This window comes from Passer domesticus, chromosome 2 (assembly GCF_036417665.1).
Source record: "Passer domesticus isolate bPasDom1 chromosome 2, bPasDom1.hap1, whole genome shotgun sequence".
NCBI lineage: Eukaryota > Metazoa > Chordata > Aves > Passeriformes > Passeridae > Passer > Passer domesticus.
In genome coordinates this window covers 26,320,300-26,340,674 of record NC_087475.1, presented here as the reverse complement: position 1 = coordinate 26,340,674, position 20,375 = coordinate 26,320,300, and the positions used below count along the sequence as shown (strand labels likewise).

Genomic DNA, 20,375 nt, shown 5'->3' with positions numbered 1-20,375 from the left:
CTCTCTCTGCCCTTCTTGTAAGGTCTCTTTAGGGCTTTCCTGGATGGAGGTCCTACAACATCTCCCTAGGGCCTTCTTTTCTCCAGGCTGAACACTCCCAAGCACTGAGTTTGTAGGGGTCCCCAGGATGAGGTGAGAGATGAGTGAATCTGACTCCATGTTCTCAGAAAGCTGATTTATTATTTCGTGATATGTGAGCATATACTGCCAAGTCATGTTGAGCTTCTCTTCCACAAACTCCCCCAAGACCTTTACCCCAGGGCTGGTCTCACTCCATCTTCCCCAGGGCTAAACATCCATTGATAAAGGTCTGTAAACTGCAGCATTTTTCTCTTTTGCTTTCTTTTGTCCCAAATATGCCCTTTTCCTTTATTAATAATTTATATGTCCTTTTTCAAAATGGAAATTATCTGGTTTTCCTTTTACATTTAAACAGATTCTACTTGCCTTCAGAACTAGTTTGAATTTCACATTACTCTTCCTTTTTTTCATATACAGACTCAGACTCCACAAAAACATCTCCTCTCTGCTTTTCTTACAAGAACATGTTCATTTTTTGCTAGGAGGATCTGCAGAAATACAACTGAATGTAGAGGATGATGAAGAGGAAACAGCTTGTTTTTTTTCTCAAATGGAAACTGATGGGGGGGAAAAAGCTATTAATTTAATAGTTTTTAAAAATAGATCTCTGGTATCAAAGGCAAAACAATCAAGGTGTGGGACTCAGTTGCTCATACAGAAATGTTTAGTGTTATTTTAGGCATGCATGGTACCTATTTGGTTGCCTCCATCTACTCCTCCACTCAGAGGCTTTCTAACATGTCTGCCAGCATCTGACACTGGCATCTGAAGTAGTTGATTAAAGTCTAGGGAAAATGCCTTCAAGTGCCATTGTGTGCCTGTGTTTGGAAAGTGAATCTCGCCTTGTCTTATTTGTTTCATTTCTGGCAATTTGCCATTGTGTCTTTTTTTTTTTAATCTAATTCTCTATTTCCATTGTTGGTTTTCTCTGTCTTTGATATATATACAGTATTGGTTGGTCTCAGGCACTTCTCAGTAGAGGTTGCACAGAAAGTGACTGAAGATGCAACTCCCAAACATCACTCACATGTAAAGTACCAGACATACATGTCTTTTTAGTAATTACTGGGGGAAAATATCTCTTGATAGAACTTTTTCTGCTTGAAGAGTATTTGTTTGTGGACTAGTGATCAAAAATTTGTAGAAAGGAGATCAGAGACTAAACACTTTCAGGCTAAAGGAGTCACTGAACTCTGACACTTGCTCTCCTTTTAGACTCCTCTTGAAAGCCCATGTACCCAAAATCATCACATCATCTAATGTTTAAGCACTGTGCCTTCTTTCTTTCCATACATCCACTGCAAAAGACCAATATATTATAAGCAGACTGAAATCACCACATTATTTTGATACAGACATATAATGACTAACATGCACAGCAGATTTTACAGTCATAATATTCCTTTGATGACTACTGACCTGAGCTAGTAAAGTCCCTTAAGCAGTTCCAATTGTCTTCAAAGATCAGATGGGATTGTACAAACTACAGGTGATGAAAGTGTTGTATGAGATGTCTCTGTAAAAAATTATGTCTTTCATTCAAGTCATTTCCTGGCAATACCACTGTGATCAGCAGTGAGAATTTTGTGTGAGTAAGAATTGGCTGAAGATAGCAAAGATAGATCTACACCCTGGGCATCTCTACTGTGTATTGTTGTAAGAAGTAGCACTGGGATGTATGACATCCTTAATTCATAACAACTAGTAAATTGAGGCATTTTCTCACCTTGGTTTACATGAAATATTTCTATTCTTATCTCTTTTTTTTGCTGTTGGATCTTTGCTGAAAGGGAGAGTTTGTCCTACTGTGGAATGGATAGCCTGCTCTGCTAAGTCCATTCTTGCCTGCAGGGATCCCTGCTTCTCCAAGAGAACTGAGGTCTGATAAAGCCTCTGATGCCCTTTGCCTCCTGTTCAAGCCCCTCCTGACGGCGTCGTTCCCTGACCTGCAAACCTACTCTGAGCAGCAGCTTTGGCAGAGCTCCTCCTGCAGAGACACACCCCTTGGTTTCCCCAACTTTGGGGTGAGTTAAGGCAGAAGACATATTTCTGTTGGCTGTGCACCATCCTTGGGAAGTATAAAGCCAGAAAACATTTTCAGACTCCTGCCTCCAGGTTCCTTCCAGAGGGGACTCCAGAGTTTTCTGTGGAAGCTGGGAGTGGCATCACAGCTGCTGGCTGCCCTACACACCAACATGGATCTCCATGAGTAAATTACCTCCTGCTTGGCTGTTTCCCTGCTGTAGCTGGTACAAATACTCTCCCCTTCCCTTTGTATAGATAGGTCCATAAAAGTTCCACCACCCTTGCCATTCTGCCCGAGATGCAACATTGACTGACATTAATCATGTTTTTGCAGATGTTTTTCCATACATGGAAAAATTAATTTAACCTTTGTGAGAAGTTGCCTTGAAATAGAACATAAGATACACACAGCTTTTCTGTGGCTTCATTTTGTGTTTCCTTGGAAGTAAGAACCCAGAAAAATGTTTCCTTAAGAAGCTTTAAAAAAATTTCATGTGTTAGTAAGGGTAAAGGTACAGCAAAACAAGGTATGAGTGGATGGAACAACAAGCAAATATGTTTAAAGAACTCCTCCTCTGCAAAGTTAACAATGACTGAATAGTAAATTGTTTTTTAATAAGTTTTGTATTCTCCTGGGGTATGGTTAAAGGGTTAATTTAACGCTTGACCCATTAAAACCGTTGAGTGCAGTGAGAACCTTGTAAGGCTGATCAGATGATTATTGCTGGAAGATAAGTGGTTGAAAACCGAGCCTCACTAGTTCAGGTAATCAAGGGAAATTGGCATAAAAGAGAAGATGCGGCTGAGTAAAGACAGAACAGCTACCTGAGATTCTATTACTTGTCGTCTTTCAAGCATAATAATGAGATTATAGTAACCCTAAACTGGCTGAAAACAGAAATCTGGCTGTCTGTCAAGTTCATTGTGTTGAGTTTTACAACACTCCAGATCTGGTTCCTCTGAACCTATAATAATTATACCAGGAAGACAGGCTCAAAGAAACCCTTTTCAACCTTGGACCTTTGTCAGGTTTTGGCTTATGACCAGAGTACTATTGTTTATGTCATGGGAAAGAAAAAAGGGGGAAAAAAACCAACCAAAAAACATTGTTAATGTTTATTATTATTTTTTCATCATGCAATTCTTAAAAAAATATTGCCACAAGTCTTTCCTCACTCCAGCTGTCACATTGCCTTGTGATTTTCTGAATGAACTTGTTATAGAACCGCGAGGCCCTTGGCTTCTCCGTTGCTCTTCCAGTCAGAGCCTTTTGCTGAAATAATTTTTTGTACCTTTCATTGATACACAGTCTCGCACACACGTGGTGTATTGCTTCTGCGTCCTAAAAAATAAAAAACTACCTGAGAGACAGAAACTCAGAGTCCCTTATGCTAGCCTCAAAGGAACACCTGTTTCCAGCATGGACTAGTTTTAAATTCAGGTTGATCTGTTGTGGAGAGTTGTCACAAACATGGGATATGAGATCTTGTTTTGAGGCCAGTTTGAGATAGTATCTGTAAGGCTGTAGTCCAGGAAGGCCTTCAGGCACATTTTGAACCTTGAGGGCTTCAGCTCTGTCAGTTGCACCATTTCTCCTGCTCAGAGGGAGCATCTACCTGCCCTTCCTTCTGTCTTGGTTTATACTCATATAAATGCTTTTCCAGGTCAATAAAGGCTTGGGCTCCTAGTCGGAAGAGATATGCACATCTGTGACTCACTTCAGACTGTGAAAAGATAATCAGGTTAAAAGTCATTAATTACTGTGGAAAGAGCTGTGTCAGAGAAGGGTGTCACCAACTTGTTCCTGGAGGTCACCATTGTTGCTGTTGCATGGGCACAGCTGGCTGGGTTAGCCTGGATGAGCTGGGCAGCTGGCATTAACCTGGCTGCTTTCTGCCAAAGTGCTTTACAGGATTGTTCACACAACCAGAGCTGCTGGAGCAGTAACCTCCCAGCATGGTCAGGGATCAGCACCTCCACACAGTACTGCTGTCACTTAGCGTGGCAGTAAGAGGGGACATCTTACACAGCTTCAAGCCTCCATGCAAGAGGTGCTGATCTCCTGGCCCCTGATGCTGGCAGAAAAGCTCTTTTGCCTCGTATGTTTTGTGGTCTTCTGAGCTGATCAAACTGAGTTGCCAAAGAACCCTTTCCCCTGCTCTAAACTGTATCTCCCAGAGGGAGTCAGAGCACATGTTAGTTTGCAGTTCCAAAAAGTCCTTCAGACACAGATCAAGCCCTAAGCACAAGTATGGACTTAGAAATATGATTGCATGCTTTGTTCAGTGGAGATTGTGCTTGGAGCAAGTGTGTTTCAGACAGACACCCAGCATGTGTTAAGGGTTGCACCCACTGCAGGCTCTCCCATGATTTTTTATAGGCTATCGGGTTGTGACATTGTTCATAAGCTGCCTGTATTCCCATTTTCAACTCCCAAATATGCAGGCACAAAAAGAATTACTGTTTGTTGAATAAGGATAATGACTATCACTGAGCTACCTTCCATGGTTGCCATGAATTAGCAACCACTGGTAAATACTTCTTAAGTCACAAATATTTTTAAGACCTTAACAACAGATGTTGGAGCCTAATTTTCAGTGCTCCTATTTTTTAAATGTAAGGTTTTTATCTCAGTACTTTTTCTGGAAAAGCCACATTGTATGGGCCTTTCTCATGTGAGCAATACAGAACAGTCCTATGGCTTTAACCTTAAAACAGAGAGAATTTCTGGCAGCAGTGTGTTTCATGAACCACCCACTAAATGTTTTTATTGCAGAACTATCTTCCCTGTTTGTTCAGAAAATCAGATTCTTTGTCTCATAACTAGTAAGCAAGGCCCTCAGAATCGCCAAGTTTATGTCAAAGCAGAGCTAAATTATGAACAGCCTTTGCAGCCTCAGGCCTGTTTCTCATAAGTCAAAGTCTATTCAATGATACCTTGCAGTACCTGAATCACTAGCTGTGAGAAATAAAAATACACTGTACTATGGTATTTGCAATTAATACAGGATCTATGGTGCCAAACCTTCAGAGCCCTCCAAGCACCAGCTCAGGAAGATGGAACACTGCAGTTAAACAGACTGGCAAATTTGGCATCCAATAAGATATTCTCCACTTCAAAATTATGATTCATCAAAATGGAACCATTTTATGGAAGTCTATGTTTTAGCAAAGCTGCCCTGGGAGAGTTTAACCCAACCTCAGAGAGGAGGACTGGTCATTGTGGAAAGAGACAGCAGCTTGAGGCCAAGAAGTGAGCTGAGCTCAACGTCTGCAAACAGATACTAGTAATGGCTTTTTAGTTTACTGCAGATTTTATTTCAGGGGGAAAGAAAAAGGAAAAAGTATTCCTAAGAGTTCGGTTACTAAAAATAGATATGTATTTAAAATATTGGGTGTAAAATCCTAAGGCTTCCTGGAAAGGCCATATTGTATGGGCCTTTCTCATGTGAGCACTGCAGAACAGTCCTTTCCTGAGGAACCTCCCTTCTAAGGCTGAGCAGAGAAAGATCACAGCACAGTCTAAACTGTCCAGAGAACAGAGAGGTGCCCAAAGTGTTCCACACACAGTGCTCTGGCTTTCCCTCCCCAGCCGTGTACCTGACCCTGTATCTGCTGTCATGGACTCAGAAGTAACCCACAGACCCCCTGCTTCTGCCATTTGCATTGACTATGCCTGCTAAAATGAAAAGCATTTATGCTCCTTTGCCCAGGGAACAGCAACTTTGGCTAAGATAACTGAGAAACTCACTCTTCACTCTTCTGTCCTGGAAGTATATTAGTTCATATATACCTGACACAATTCAGTTACTGTTTAACACTAATGTGGATTAGGATCTCATCTTCATATATTAAAAAAGAAATTACTTGCATGAGTAAATGAAAGAGAAATGTGAAAAGAAACAGGAATACTTGAAGACCAGTACAAGCCCTGAAAGCGAGGACTTAAGTATGCTTCACTTCAATTGCCTCAGTATTAGCAACTCTGAAAAAAAAGAATGTTTGTAATATTGAATGAACCTCTGCAGTGATGTTAAGGCCAAATATTATGAAGGAACTACGGGGAAACTGCAGAGTTAATAGAACTGAATTGAAGCAAGGATTTTCAGAAGTGACTTAATCTGAGGCTTGAAATCTGAAAGAACTTTAATCCTTGTTGAGAAACTGCTGGCTCCCTTCACCCAAACATATTTATATAGATATTTAACTGATTTCACTAGTGAGCAAGCTAATGTATTCGAGAACAATTTATTTTAAAATGTGAACTGTAAAATTATGCTACAAAGTTTATTAAACTTTCAGGTGTTACATTTTGACATACTCAGATCTTTCCTTTAACAATGACAGAATGCTACACAAAAATACTGCATTTCATCTGGTGCAGGTCTTTATCTTATCTTGACAGATTATTGTTGGTTAAATTGTAGAGCTGACTTAAAGGCAGGACTCTTCAAGGGAGTGAGAAATTAAGGCTTCACCAAATGGTAATAAAGCTATTAAAAATGCAAACAGAAAACAGCTACACTGTACAGGTTAGACAGCTAATCCAAACTAGCAGTTTAAAAAAGCAGAGCAATTACACTTTTATTTAAATGCAAGGAATATGAGCAAGAATAGAATGAGGTGCCTTGTTTAAATGCATTCTTTTGAATATTTATTAGAAATAATACATGTAGTTAAGCCACTTATCTGATTTCAGTGAATAAGTAAAATGAAAAAGATCAATTTTCATAATTATACTAAAGAAGTCTGTCTTTCATAAAAATCTCATTAATAACACCATTATTACTGAAGAAATATCTCAGTATTATTATTGTTATTCTAATTATCAGCAAAATGCTACTGATAATGTTGTCATAAAATTCCCTTTTAGTATCCTATTAAGGAAGATAGACTAAGTAGTGGTTTAAGTTAAATCTAGATACTAAGTGGCATTTAGAAAAAAATATTCTTTGTGTATTTGGATAAAATACATTATGTGTATAATTACATAAATTACTTCAGGTTTGGGAAACAAGAGGTATATAGATAATGCTCACATGCATATGTATTTTTATATCTATAGAACTATATAGCCAGCTTGGAAGGAAACACACTGAAGAATGCAAGCAGAGTAACAAAATGTTGCATGAGGACAAAAATAGTTTCTTGGCAAAATTTTAACAGACATTTTCACTTATTTTTCATTGTCATTATTAGAGGGTCTGTCAATCTTCACAATTTTTCAGTACTCATCTGGATTTATTAAATTACTAAAGATCTAGAGGTCTTCTAGATATTAATATTAGAAAGGGCATATTACCTTGCAGAGGAAAGAAATTTTAGCTGCTTATATCCATTTTCCAGCATGATTCAAAACTAGGCCAGCGTGGGCTGCAGCACAGAGGAGGGAGCAGGAAGGATTTTTGGAGCTGGAACCTGACAGTTGTTCATTCTTATGGCAGACAAGGACCTGGACAGCCAGCATGGCTGGAGAAGAAAAGAATTTGCTCCTGCCATGTAATTCCCAATACATGAGCTGGCACCATGCTGAGGATCAGCAGGCATGGAGACCAGAACCTCAGCCAGGCAAGCAAGACAGTTGGTTCCCCATCCGAAAAGCTGACCAATAAATAATAGCTGTAGTAGCAACCAAAGTCAATAAAAACCAGGTATGCAGGCTTCCTTGGGAGAACCAAGGCTGTGAAGAGCTCTCTGAAGCAGGAGGCATCTGGAAGACAAAGAGACAGATGGAAATGTTGCTCAAGCTGTCATGGGAAGGCAGTCTGCTGTCCTGCTGCCCTCTCTGGGCTCTCACACCATGCAAAAAGAAATTAGCTACTAGCAGCGTAGCAATCTTGTAACCCATATCTCTGGAAAGATAACATAATAAGATATTCAGGTTTATGAAGCAATAGATTTTTATTGATTTAGATGGCTCTGGCAATTTCTGGTTCTGCTTTAATAGCCACAGCAACTTAAGTAGTAGTGGAAACAAGATCATTTGAGAGTACAAGAAAATGCCTTTGTGTGGGAGGCAATGAAAAGAGTAGACTAAAGGACGCTTTTCTGGCCAGGTCTTCATTATTGATGAGCACTTGTCCTTAAATGCACAAAAACATGGAGGGCAGAGATTGGAAGAATGGCTGTTTAGCACTGATTAAGCAATGCCTACAGGCATGATTAGGGAGGATCTAAGCAAAAATTCAAGGCTTTTCCTGAAGAGGGTTAGAAAGAAACACATTCCACAGCAGATCACAAACTGGTTTCCTCTTGATATGTATTATTTTTTGTTAATAGGTATCATGTTCTGGAAAAAAGCCCTGGCAGGCAAAATTTGTTTGTGTCTATAACTTGACTATTTTCTCTTGTATTAAAACACTTAGAGAAAATTAATTTATCTGAGTAGAGAGAGTCAGGTAACTTCTAGAGACAACTTCCAGTGTGTTGCCATTATTGGATGCAATAGAGATAGTTGTTCTTATACCACTATGTCACAGGTGGCATTTGCCACTATGCATGAGAGTTAAAGCAAACAGAAACAGCTTTTATCACAGCAGAATGTCATGATCTGCACTTAGGGCTCAATCTTTCCATCGACTATGTGGGCAAAAATTGACATGCCTCAGAGAGTAGGATTGAATTCTCCACTTGTTTTAGAAAGTGTTCTAAAAATAAAATCAATATAGGGAGTTGTAAAAATAACTTTTTTTTACATGCTAGGGAGAACTGCATAAATTACAGCTTTATTTCCTTCTACTTGAGAATTATGTAAGTTGTACGAAAAGCTCAAAATAATTTCATACAACCACTGTGCTTTCGCATCTGCGTGTCTCTAGTGATTTCTTTTTTCCTCCTTTTTTTTCTTTCCCCCTTTCTCTTGTTCTCTCTCCTCCACTCTGTCTCTCCATGACTCAGGCAAGCACACACATGCACACACTCTTTAGTAATAAGGGCGTATTCTGTAGGCAACCCACAGTTTTCAAGCTTGAAAGTGTTCCCATGGCTTGCAGTATGATTTTTCTCAGCTTTGATGTATAACCACCTACCTCTGCCGGACAAATTGATTTCTGTTGATCTCTTGGGTGCACACTTAGGGCAGGTTTCACTTAGTCAATCTCAGTTTCCATCCCACTGTTTGGATTTACTGTGGATACTTTGTAAATAGTAGCTACTTTTAAGGAGAAAGAGTACAAATAAGACAATAATAGCAGTGCATACTCTTTAAGACAAGAACCATCTCCCTTTATCTAGTAATATTTCTGTTACTCTAATAAAGCAAATCATAATAAACTAGGGACTCAAAGATCCCTCATATTCCAGCTAAATCCTGCAATTTTCCTGTCCAAAAACCCTCACTAGATTTTCTTAGCAAAACTGTTAAAACCTACATAACAGTGAAGCTTCTGTCTCCAGTCTCCCCGGGAACAGGGGCTTCCTGGGGCTGCGTGTGCACTTAAATCTGAATTCACAAAGCCAGCAACAAAACTCACACTAACCCAGGTGTGCTGCCACCCTCACTGTCCTTGATTATGTGATCACAAAGCCACATGTTCCCCCCAGTCATATGAATTTTGTCTACAAAGTTGGGCACATGGGTGTTTTACAAGATTCTTTTAGTCTAACCCAACTACTTTAATTGATGTGTCAGAACCTTGATTGCTGTAATCACTCTTCTCTCCAATGTTCACATCAACAAATTGTTCAGCCTTGGTGTGCTGTGTACTTACTAAAAGGAAAACCTTGTTTTCTTCTGGAGATGGTACTTCAGAAATGTGAGCACATAGAAATGCAGAAATGTCTTTTGATGAGTTGAGTGTCTTGTTTGTGACTGTATCTCCTACATAAAGCTGTACCTGCTTTGTGTTTTTCTTGTGACCAGTCCTCAGGTTCTTTTAAGGCTTGCATTCACTGATCACTGTGTTAGATCTCTTCTCCATTTTCTTTTCTTCTCTTCACCTCTCCTCTCCTTCCTTCTTTCCCTTTTTCTTTTTCCATACACATAAGAATCTGCCCTTGTTCTTTGCTGATCTGTAAACCAGCAGCACCTCAAAGACACTGAGGTGCTGGAGCGTGTCCAGAGAAGGGCCATGGAGATGGTGGAGGGTCTGCAGCACCAGTGCTGGAGGATGCCTGAGGGAGCTGGGGTTGTTTAGCCTGGACAAAAGGAGGTTCAGGGGCAACCTGATCCCTCTCTGCAAGTACCTGAAAGGAAGCAGTGATGAGCTGGGTGTTGCTCTCTTCTCCCAAGAAACAAGCAACAGGACAAGAGGAAAGGGCCCCAAGTTGTTCCAGGGTCTAGGCTGGATATTAGGAAAAATATCCTCATGGAAAGGGTTGTGAGTCACTGGAAGAGGCTGCTCAGGGAAGTGGTGGAGCCCCACCACTGGAGGTGTTGAAAAGGGATGTAAATGTGGCACTTGGGGACGCAGTTTAATCATGGACTTGGCAGTTCTGGGTTAACAGTTGCACTTGATGACCTTGAACATCTCTTCCAACCTAAATGATTCTGTCATTCAGTAAGTCAGTGAGAATAATTTGGAAAAACACTTTGCAGAAAAATACTTGAGGTATGTCTATGCATTCAAATATTACCTTTTCACATTTTAATGACCACAAACACAGAAATAATATTTGTAGCAGATATTCATCCTGCAATGAGCTCAGGAAGCATCATCTCAGTACAAAAGGGCCAGAGCTTCCTAAAACTACTTTTATGCATGAAAAATTTAATTTTTTCACTTAGACATTTTTAAGAGATGAAACAAAGCATTAGAGAAGTAATTGCCGTATCCAGGAAATTACTGCAAAGTAATATGTGACACATAATATCTGTCAGTGTTACTGCAAGTGAATGTGCTTTGGGCCAGATTGTGGCCAACCACTGAGAATTTCAGAAGAGAAGGAGCAGGCTACAGAAAGCAGAAAAATAGCATTTTTCTTTCTTGAAGTTATCTTTCCATGCTATCTGACTGCTGTGTCCTCAGGAGAGAAGGTAGGAAAAAGAAGATTTTGTAAACCACTGGATGTTAGGCTAAGACCAAAAAAGCCACTCCAGTCAGGGCAGACTCATAACTTCTCCTGCTTTGCTCTGAGGAGCAAAACTGGCCCTTGGAAATGTGAACTGAGCACCTCAGATGCACAAAAAGAAACACTCAGTTCAAAGCATGTCAGGGAGTATTTGACAAACAGCCCCTTGAAAGTTAGAGAGAAACCATGTCCATTAATGCCCACCAAGCAGTCCTTAGATACACCTGTTATCCTTTCTCCACCAGTATTAGCACGAATTAACTGCATTGGCTTGTTTCCTTTGATTTCTAAATCTGATGTAAGCTTTAAACTCCAAATCTTTTCTTTGTTCTGTTACGCATTTCAGGTTCTCCACAACAGTTCCTGTAAATTTCACCATGGCTCCATACATCATTTCTCTTCACACAAAGCTGTTGTTGACTTAACATTATGCAGAAAAACATATACCCCATCTCTCCAGGCTCTCCACCCTAATTTGTCCCCTGATATTGAAGGTGTATTATGACTTCTATTTCTATTTGCCACTTTAGGGGAAGGATATGTTTATAATTTTGATAATGCATATGCTTATGGTTAAAGGATATTTTCTGTCTCCAAGTAGGAAGGCAAATAACCATTTTCAGTTGCTACTTATTAAATAAAATTGTAGCTAGTAAACGGCCAACTTTAGCCATTTTTAGTCTAGCCATTCAGTTAGCATGGCATTCCCATCTAGAAGATATTTACCCTTAAGAAAAATTACAGAAAAAATGGATATATGGGAAGGCGAGAGGGGGGACAGAATGATTCATAGAAAGAGTCATGGCTCCTGTGGAGCTATTCTTTGTTTCACAACACAATCTGTGCTGTAATTCTGTCTGCTCAAAAATGAGTGAAACAGGGTCTGTAATTTCACCCCTTGTTTACATAAGAGTGTGTTTTGATCCTCAGCTGCTGAACAAAGAAAATACAGTAGCCGATGCTCTTAATTTGACCCCTTCCTTTATGAAAAATCATGTTACTGTAAACATTAACTCTGCTAATAGACCTCAGAAACAGTGTTTTTTGTCTTTGCTGTGACAAACATAACCCTCCTTGGCTGTGAGATTTGCCCTCATTTGAAGGTCCAAGGCTCCCTTACAGTGTAGCCAATGAGCTGACCCAGCATGTGCAAACTGCTGCACTTGTGACATGTCATCTTCATTGGCTTGGAGCTCCTCAAACCATTAGGAACATGCTTCTTTTAGGTGCATAAACTTCACAGAATCACAAAGTGTTTATGGTTCTAAGGGACCTCCAGAAATTGGTCCAATGCTCCTGCTTAAGCAGGGACACCTAGAGCCAGTTGGCCAGGACCACGCCTGGAAAACTGACATATCTCCAAGGACAGAGACTCCACAAATCCTCTGGACATCCTGTGCATTTGCTTGATCATCCTCACAGTAAAGCATTTTTTTATATATAAAAGGAGCCTCCTGAGCTTCAGGTTGCGCACTTTGCCACTTGTCTTGTCACCACTGAAAAGAGCCCATCTCTGTCCTCTTTGCACTTTCCATTCAGGTATTTTTACACATTGATATGATGCCACTGAGCCTTCTCTTCTCCAGGATGGGTAGTTCCAGTTCTCTCAGCCTGTTTTCATATCAGAGGTGCTCCAGCCCCTTAACAATCTGCATGGGCATTCATTGGAATTCCTCCAATATGTCTGCGTCCTCTTGTACTCTCTCTTGGAGAACCCAGAGCCTGACACAGCCATCCCCTTGTGCTGAGGACAGTGCCACAAGTGCTGAGGAGAATGATCACCTCCCCTGACCCACTGGACAGCAATACTTGCTCTGCAGCTGGGCAGCCCCCAGCATGCACTAGTACCTGAGGTATTTCCTGCCCAGGTGCAGAACTTTTCACTTCCCCTTCTTGAACTTCATGAGGTTTTTGACAGCTTATTTCTTCAGCCTGTCAAGGTCCCTCTGGATGGCAGCACAACCCTGGCATATCAGTCAATCTTCCCAATTTTTTGTCATCTACAAATTTGCTAAGGGTGCACTCTGCCCTGTCATCCAGATCATTAATGATGATGTTAAACAGGATTGGATCTCTGGGGTACACTGCTAGTGAGAAGCCTCCAACTAGATGTCATGAGACTGACCACCACCCTCTGGGGCCAGCCATTTCATCCAGTTTTGAATCCACCTCACTGTTTGCTCATCAAACTCAAATTCAACAGTGACAAAAGCCTTTATTAAGTCCAGCTAAAAAAATATTCACTGTTCTCCTCTTATATATGCTGACAGTCATTTCAGCATGGAGTTACTGAGTTGGTCAAATATGACTTCCCTTTGATGAAGCCATGCTGACTACGCCTTGATAATTTTATTCTCCTTCAGGTGTCTGGAATTTATTTTCAGAATGGTTCCAACACCTTCCGAAGGATCAAAGTGAGACTGAGCAGCACCTACTTCCCTGAGTCCTTCTTCCCTTCTTGGTGATTGAAGTGGTATTTGCTGCTCTCCAGCCTTTGGGAAGTTCTCCCAAACACCATGACTGATCTAAGATCATTGAGAGTGGCCTCACAATTCATAGTGACAGCTGCTGGTTCCTCAGCCCTTGAGTGTGTATCTCATCAGGTCCCAAGGACTTACATATGCCTGGTTTGTTTAAGTGCCCCAAGATCTGATCCTCTTCCACCAAGGGTACATTTTTCTTGCTTCAGCTTTTCCTCTGGTCTCTCAGACCTGGGATTCTTGAAGGCTGTTCTTGCTAGTAACAACTGAGGCAAAGAAGACATGAAGTACCTCATGTCCTGCATAACCAGGTCCCTGATCTCCCTCAGCAGTGGGCCCACAATTTCGTTAGCCTTCCTTTTTTTACCCATGTACTTGTAGAATCCATTCTGCTGCCTTTGCCATCCCTTATCACATTCAGTTCTGGTAAATCTGACTGTAACTTTTTTTCCACTGAACGCTGGGCTACCACATTGTGTTTCTGTAGCCCGGGGGATAACTGTGATGAAGTGAAAAGCATATCAAGACCCAGAGGATGGTATTCCCTGTCATCATGTCTAACTGCAGACCTGGAGAAGCATCAGTTGAAGGGAAGGTACTGCTAGTGCTGCTACCAAGCACTGTGACAGGATTGTCAGCCTTGGTTGAAAACACCATTGAACTCAGACAAGATCTTGTTGGGATAGATGGGTTGGATATTGAGAGTGTGGCAGCTGTGTTTAAGTCTGTTTAAGTAATGAAGGCTGTGACACTAGACACTATTAGTCTAGTTTTACTCCCATAACATACATGGTCACCCTGACATCTTTACTGTATCCACGATATTTCACACCCAAATCCCTTCTCCAGTAAGTTACTTGTCTCCCTGTGGAGGGAAATCTTAGTGTAGCTGATAGGCCAGTTTTCTGAAGGACACATGACAAACAAACCACCTGGCTGTTGCTAATTCTGTCTTGAGCAATCCTGTAAAGTCTCCCACATGTCCTTGCACAACCTGGCATCCCCATGCCATCATGCCCCCTCCCATGTCACACATCACTTATTGTCAGCCCCTCTGCTGTAGGCTCTGACCTGCTTTACACTGAAAAGTCACTTTGCACCAAAGTCCACAAAATTCTGTGAAGAGTGATATCTCAAAGTCACAGGCTACCAGCAGACATCTGGATTAGGCTAGGGCAGGGGAGTCACCAGCCAGCCTCACATTTTACAAGGGTCCCAAGATCCCTTCCCAGTGCACTCCCCAGAAGATGTGGATACAGTGTAAAACACAGACTGTGTCTGTGCATTTTAGTTTATACTGTTTTCCTAATTGGCAATAAATATAACTGGAGGAAGAAGAATGAAAATAAAACATCACCAAAGAAACCTCACACATTTTCCTGTAGGTATTCAAGAGGCAAGCTCCCTACTGTGGAGCACTGTGATTGAAAGCACCTGGCACTGACAAAGAGACAAGAGCCCACCCAGCTGGGTACTGTTGGAGATTTCTGTGAATTCAGTGGAGGGAAGAGAGCTGATCTCCAAAGACTGCATACTGCAAAGGCAGCTGCCTAGAGATGCCACAGGAGAAGAGATTTGCCTGAGCTCCTCAACACTTCTGCAAGCAGCAACTTCTGCAACTTCAAGTTAATGATTAGGCTCTCTTTGAGGAGCAGGTATTTCTGGCATTAATTGTTTTGTTTACTTTTGAGAGAGAAAGACAATTTATCCTCTATCCCACAATTAGGTGGTGTTTAGATTACTTTGAATGCATTCAGATCATTAGGTAGCTCAGGCAAGAGGTTAGTCACCAGAATTTCCAGACTCAGGATTTTTAAAGATTGTTGAAAGCTAACTCTGGGTACCTAACAAACTGAGGCTGAACAGTTTTGGGTAGTTACCAAAGAATAGAGAAAAAATAGCCTTGGACACCCCAAAACTTTGTCTAAAGCATTAGGCTACTCACTGGTGAGCAGAGCTGTGATTGATTGGTTAAACTCTGATTGTTTCTCAATCTAAAACAAAGATATCCCTCGTGATTATTTGGTGGCTTGAAGAATGTCATTGAGTATTGCATTTATACCAGTACTTGTGCCACATTCACACAGCACTGAGGATGCCATTACAGGGCAGTTGCCATTATGATACATGTTCTGAAAACTGGCAACAGACCTCTGATGTGTAAAGAAGCACTGGCAATGTCAAAATGAGGTAGCAGCTTCTTATCTTAATATATAACAATCTGATGTCAAGTATTTTTACTCATATTATCCAAATACATTTGACAGACTTACTTTATATTTTTCACTTAATTCTTCTTGAAGTGGGATATACCATTTGTATTAGAATTATGCTGCACAGTTCCTCATCTTCATTGCTGTATAAAGAGAGAGGTTTCTTATTTATTAATTTAAAAAGATGTATTACATTTCTATCCCAGACAAAGTGCTGACAAACTTATAAGAATAAATAAGGCAAGACAATTGCACCCTGTATCAAGGTGAAAGTGGTATCATAATTTCAAAAGTTTTGATAATTTTACATGTGTGTTATAGTGTTGATAAGAAGTTTTCCCAGATATGTATCTCCTACTAATGATGTTCTCCCTCAGAAAGACTCACATTAGAATTGTCATCTACACATAAATTACTTTTCTCCTGTTAAGTTGAACTTGTCTCCACTAGATTCCTTTAATTACTCAACAAATCTTACAGTATCTTGTTTACTTAAAGAAACTTTCCTCTCTCTGACCATTCCTCCCTCAGAAAACTCATCTAAAGCCTTCATATCTGGGCAGCAGAGGAACATAAAGCTGAGCCAGCAGCACCTGCAAGAGAACTTTGCACCTCTCTTCATGTCCTTAATTTTCTGCTGCTTCTTGTTCACTTGTCAATAGTACAGCAGAAAACAAGCCCCATGGTCGCAGCTGGAACTGGATGGGCAGCCCTTGCAGGGAGCTAGCTGTGTCCTTCCCCTATCAAAAGATACAGAGGGATCCACAGCATGTGGCAAATGTTTGTGGCAATCTCAAGAGTGCAGCCAGCATCAGCTTTCTGAGGGTGCAAGGCAGGTCCTTACAAAATAGGATTAATTTTGGTGTGGTCCCCACAACATCTTTTTCCTTCCTTGGTGTGGGATTCCGCGTAGTTGTTCCTATTGTCTGTCCATAGATTGGAGACTGGACCAAACATAACTCAGTTTGTGTGCACATTTCTGCATGGCTTTACATTGCTACCGAGTTGCAGTTTGTGAGGGAGCGCAGCGAGGAACAGGACCACTGAGCAAAGATCCTGCTGAGCACCCATCAAAGACTTGGTAGCTCTGCATTTATGCAAAAGTGACAAGACTGTGTGGGCATCATTTTCATAACCACGAATTCCCTCAGAGCCTCTCCCAGAAGGCCTGAAGGGCAAAGGCCTGGTCATACCATTCAGAAGGAGGATTTACATAAAATAAATTTTCAGAAAATTTACATAGAAGTGTCACATGTAACTGCTCATATTAGTAGATGCTATTGACATGTGTTTATATAATTATATTTTATACTTTTTATTATATAATTTATAACGTTTATTAATAATTTAATGACTCAAAAATGTGAAAGACGTGCCAGAAAAAGCCCAAAGAATCACAGTATGTTCCTTTCCCAGAATAGCATGAAGACTGAACTGAAGGCGAAAAAGAGCATTGGGACCATGGATCTAAGAAAAAAATCATATAATGAGTTCCATCAGTAAGACATTGACATCTTCCTCAGCTGTCCCTCCTTACGTGTTCTTCTTCAAATGGATGAGAATTAAGAAAGGAACCCAAATATGCAGAAATTACGGGAAATAATGTTCCTGATATAAAATCTCATCTCAGAGACTGAATGTAAGTGTTTATGAAAAAGAAAAATATAGTGAATATTGGATCTGATGTCCGCTGGAGAGCAGAAAAAGAAGTAGACAACAAACGAAAAAGGTGGAAGAAGACGTGGTGATTGGCAACAGATTTGTATTTTGATAATTTCCGATGTTACAACACTCAGTTTTATTCTCACTGGCAACAACTCAGCCATCTTCACCAAAGGGAAAAAAAAAGGAGCTTGTTTTGAGGAAAAAAACACTGTCTGATGATCATTCTGACCAACCTCATCAGGGAGGTGATAGCCAAGTGATGCCGATCTGAAAGCGACAAAGACAAATGACAAAGAGAAAAAACTTCTAATTCATAGATGACAGACACAGGTCAAGACATGTGGACTGAAGAATGAGTCAAATAGGTGAAGCAACTGTGAGAAATTACTTTCAGAAAGTAGAAAATATGTAACTATCAGAGTAACAGGCGTGTAAAAAATGAAAATATCACAGTATGGAATATGATATCATTATTGGAAAGGATTATTTCAGTCTCATAAAACACACATAAATGGGACCATAAGACATATGTCAGGGTTTGTTGAAAATCAGAGACATCAAAGGTGAACCAGGTGAAGAGACAAAGCCACATTTCTAGGGAGCCTCAGTGCATGGCAGAGACACAGAGATGCTTGTACAGCCCAGTAAAACTGACTGAAGGATAATATTAAAGACTGCTGGGGAGTGAGGGTTACTTAGCAGAAAAAGGTGTCAGCATTCTGTCATGCAGCAGATGTCAGGAGAACTGCAGTTGATCCCCAGAATACATTTTAAGATAACAGAAAAAGCAGTGATTATGTAGTTACATTAAAGAACGGGGATAGCAGAAAGTTCTGAACTGTTTTGTTCTTCTTGTGCTTGAGAGCAGAGCATAGAATCATTTGAGAATTAGACCTTTTTGTAATACTAATGAATGAAAATGAGCATTAAATTTGTCCTAAGCTTGTGACTTCGCATCACAGACTCCCAGGAACAGCATATCAGAAAAATTATTTGTTATTCCTGCTGACTTTCAAAGAACTCTTCTATATTTCTGACAGAATTGAAGGCCCAGGAATCTTGAAGATTGAGCTAGCTAGGCTTGTCCTTGCCTACAAAGAAAAAGAGTTTCTATTTCCCAGTGGGAAAGCAGAAATTAATTCATAATTCCAAACCCCTATTTATTAGTTCCACTCACCAGTAATGGACAAGAAACAAATCCGTGTGACTTGGGGGACTGGTTACTGTGGGAGAGCATTAAGCATGAATAGTGAAGGCACAGATCCAACATGCAGTGGGCTGAAATTGGCTGAAATATGTTCCCAGCAAGTATTTCTTGAATACTTATAAGTAACAAAAAAATACAAGAACCCCTAAACTGTTCCAATCGGTTTGTTAACGATAATAGCCCATCATTTGGTGAACATACTGTTTGCCATCAACTGTTTGTCCATCCCTCCTGCTGGTGGAAGAGAGCTCTGGCTGAGTGGACAGATGTTTTTTCCTGCTAACTCTGACAACACTTGGGTCCATGGTCCTTGACCAGAGGAACTAATTAAGTAGTAAAATCAGCTCTTTGTAAGATGGGAAGAAAGGGTAGAACCACTGAAGAACATGAGGCACTGATTAACTCACAAGTGTTTTCTGTATAATGCAAATCATTAAGGCTTAGTGGTCTCTGAGACTAATAAACCAGAACCATAAACATAACAACAATATCACAAATCATATGTGAATCCTACAGGATCTTTTTTCTTTCCTGAAAAGAAAATGGTTCAATCTGTAAAAATAATGTCTTTAACTTCTTATTTACTAATCTTTAAATTTTGATTCTATACCTTACAACGGAACCTAGCTGGCTGGTTCTTTGTAGTATGGGTAATGGTGAAAAAAAAAAAAAAAAAAAGAAGAAAATAGCTCTGCTCAAGAACTGAAATGTGGAAAATTTGTCAGAATTATCACAAACACAGACTACAATCAGCCTAATATTAAAGGAACACTCACTGTATCTTTCCTCTGCCTGTTAAACTACTAATTGATGTGCTACTGATGAATAAAAGGGCTGGCATTTCAGCCATGAACTCACTTCACCGCTGCGGTTTACTGAGAGCCCCAAGCTGCTGAGCTCATTACAGATCCCTTCACTGAACTGGCTTTACAGGCAATTTTGTGAAGGGGCAGCATCAGAGCTAGCCCACTGATTGGGACTCCATCGGCTCAGCGGGGCTCCCGGAGTCAGGGGAGAGAGCACAGCACTGAGCTAAAAATACGTCTTTGCCTCTGTAGTGCCAGGAAGATTGCCTGGCTGCGCTAATTGGGAGGGACCTGAGATCTGGGTGGTATTTTAGGCTAATCTCGAGGTGGGACCTCTGCAGCATGTATGTGGCTCTGAATACGATCTCCTTCGGCGCCGTCATTTATACCATTGCAGGCGTTTATAATCAGAACCATCCCTGATTGACTCATGGCTGTTGCTGCACCTTAAGACTCATCTTGCAGGAGTGAGGGGGGATGAGGGAAAGTGAAATGGCTGTGCACTGAACACAGTGAAATTTTAATGTGGTGTTGAAGTTATAAAATGGGATAAATTGCCCTGACAGGACCAGGGCTTAGTAGGACTGCTTAGTAGTCTTGTCTCAGATACTGACCGTAGAGTTTTCTTAAACCTCCTCTGCTTAGATTTATTTTTCAGTCCTGTCCTCTTTCCCTGTGTATCGTATATTTAATTCTCTAAACAACTTAGCCCTGATTTCAGCTATCTCACCTGTATTTAGAGCCCAAAACTCCAACATTTGAAAACTGGGGTGGTCAGAAGAGCCTGTATTTCTGCTCATCCTGCATGGATGATAAGGCAGAACAAAATAGAGGACAGAGGAAAACTGAAGGAGTGTAAAAAACAGTGACAGACTGAAAGCATGCATAA

At 40.6% G+C, this 20,375-nt stretch overlaps 2 long non-coding RNA genes across 5 annotated transcripts in view; one reads left to right on the top strand and one right to left on the bottom strand.

Moving 5' to 3' along the window:
* Positions 1 to 1,118: 1,118 nt before the first annotated feature.
* LOC135293542 (uncharacterized) overlaps positions 1,119 to 20,375 on the bottom strand; it is a 56,327-nt gene continuing 37,070 nt past the window's right edge. The window contains exons 3-6 of one of the 4 annotated variants that reach the window (XR_010355648.1): positions 15,869 to 15,951; positions 9,135 to 9,259; positions 7,409 to 7,816; positions 1,119 to 3,448 (exon numbers count right to left, since the gene is read on the bottom strand). This is a non-coding gene — a long non-coding RNA (uncharacterized LOC135293542). Of the gene's footprint in view, positions 3,449 to 6,335; positions 7,817 to 9,134; positions 9,260 to 15,868; positions 15,952 to 20,375 lie in introns of those variants that run through there. The other 3 variants (XR_010355646.1, XR_010355647.1, XR_010355649.1) reach the window with 3 other exon arrangements.
* LOC135293543 (uncharacterized) lies at positions 15,112 to 19,366 on the top strand. The gene is made up of 2 exons (XR_010355650.1): positions 15,112 to 15,250; positions 17,225 to 19,366. It is a non-coding gene; the product is annotated as an uncharacterized LOC135293543 (long non-coding RNA).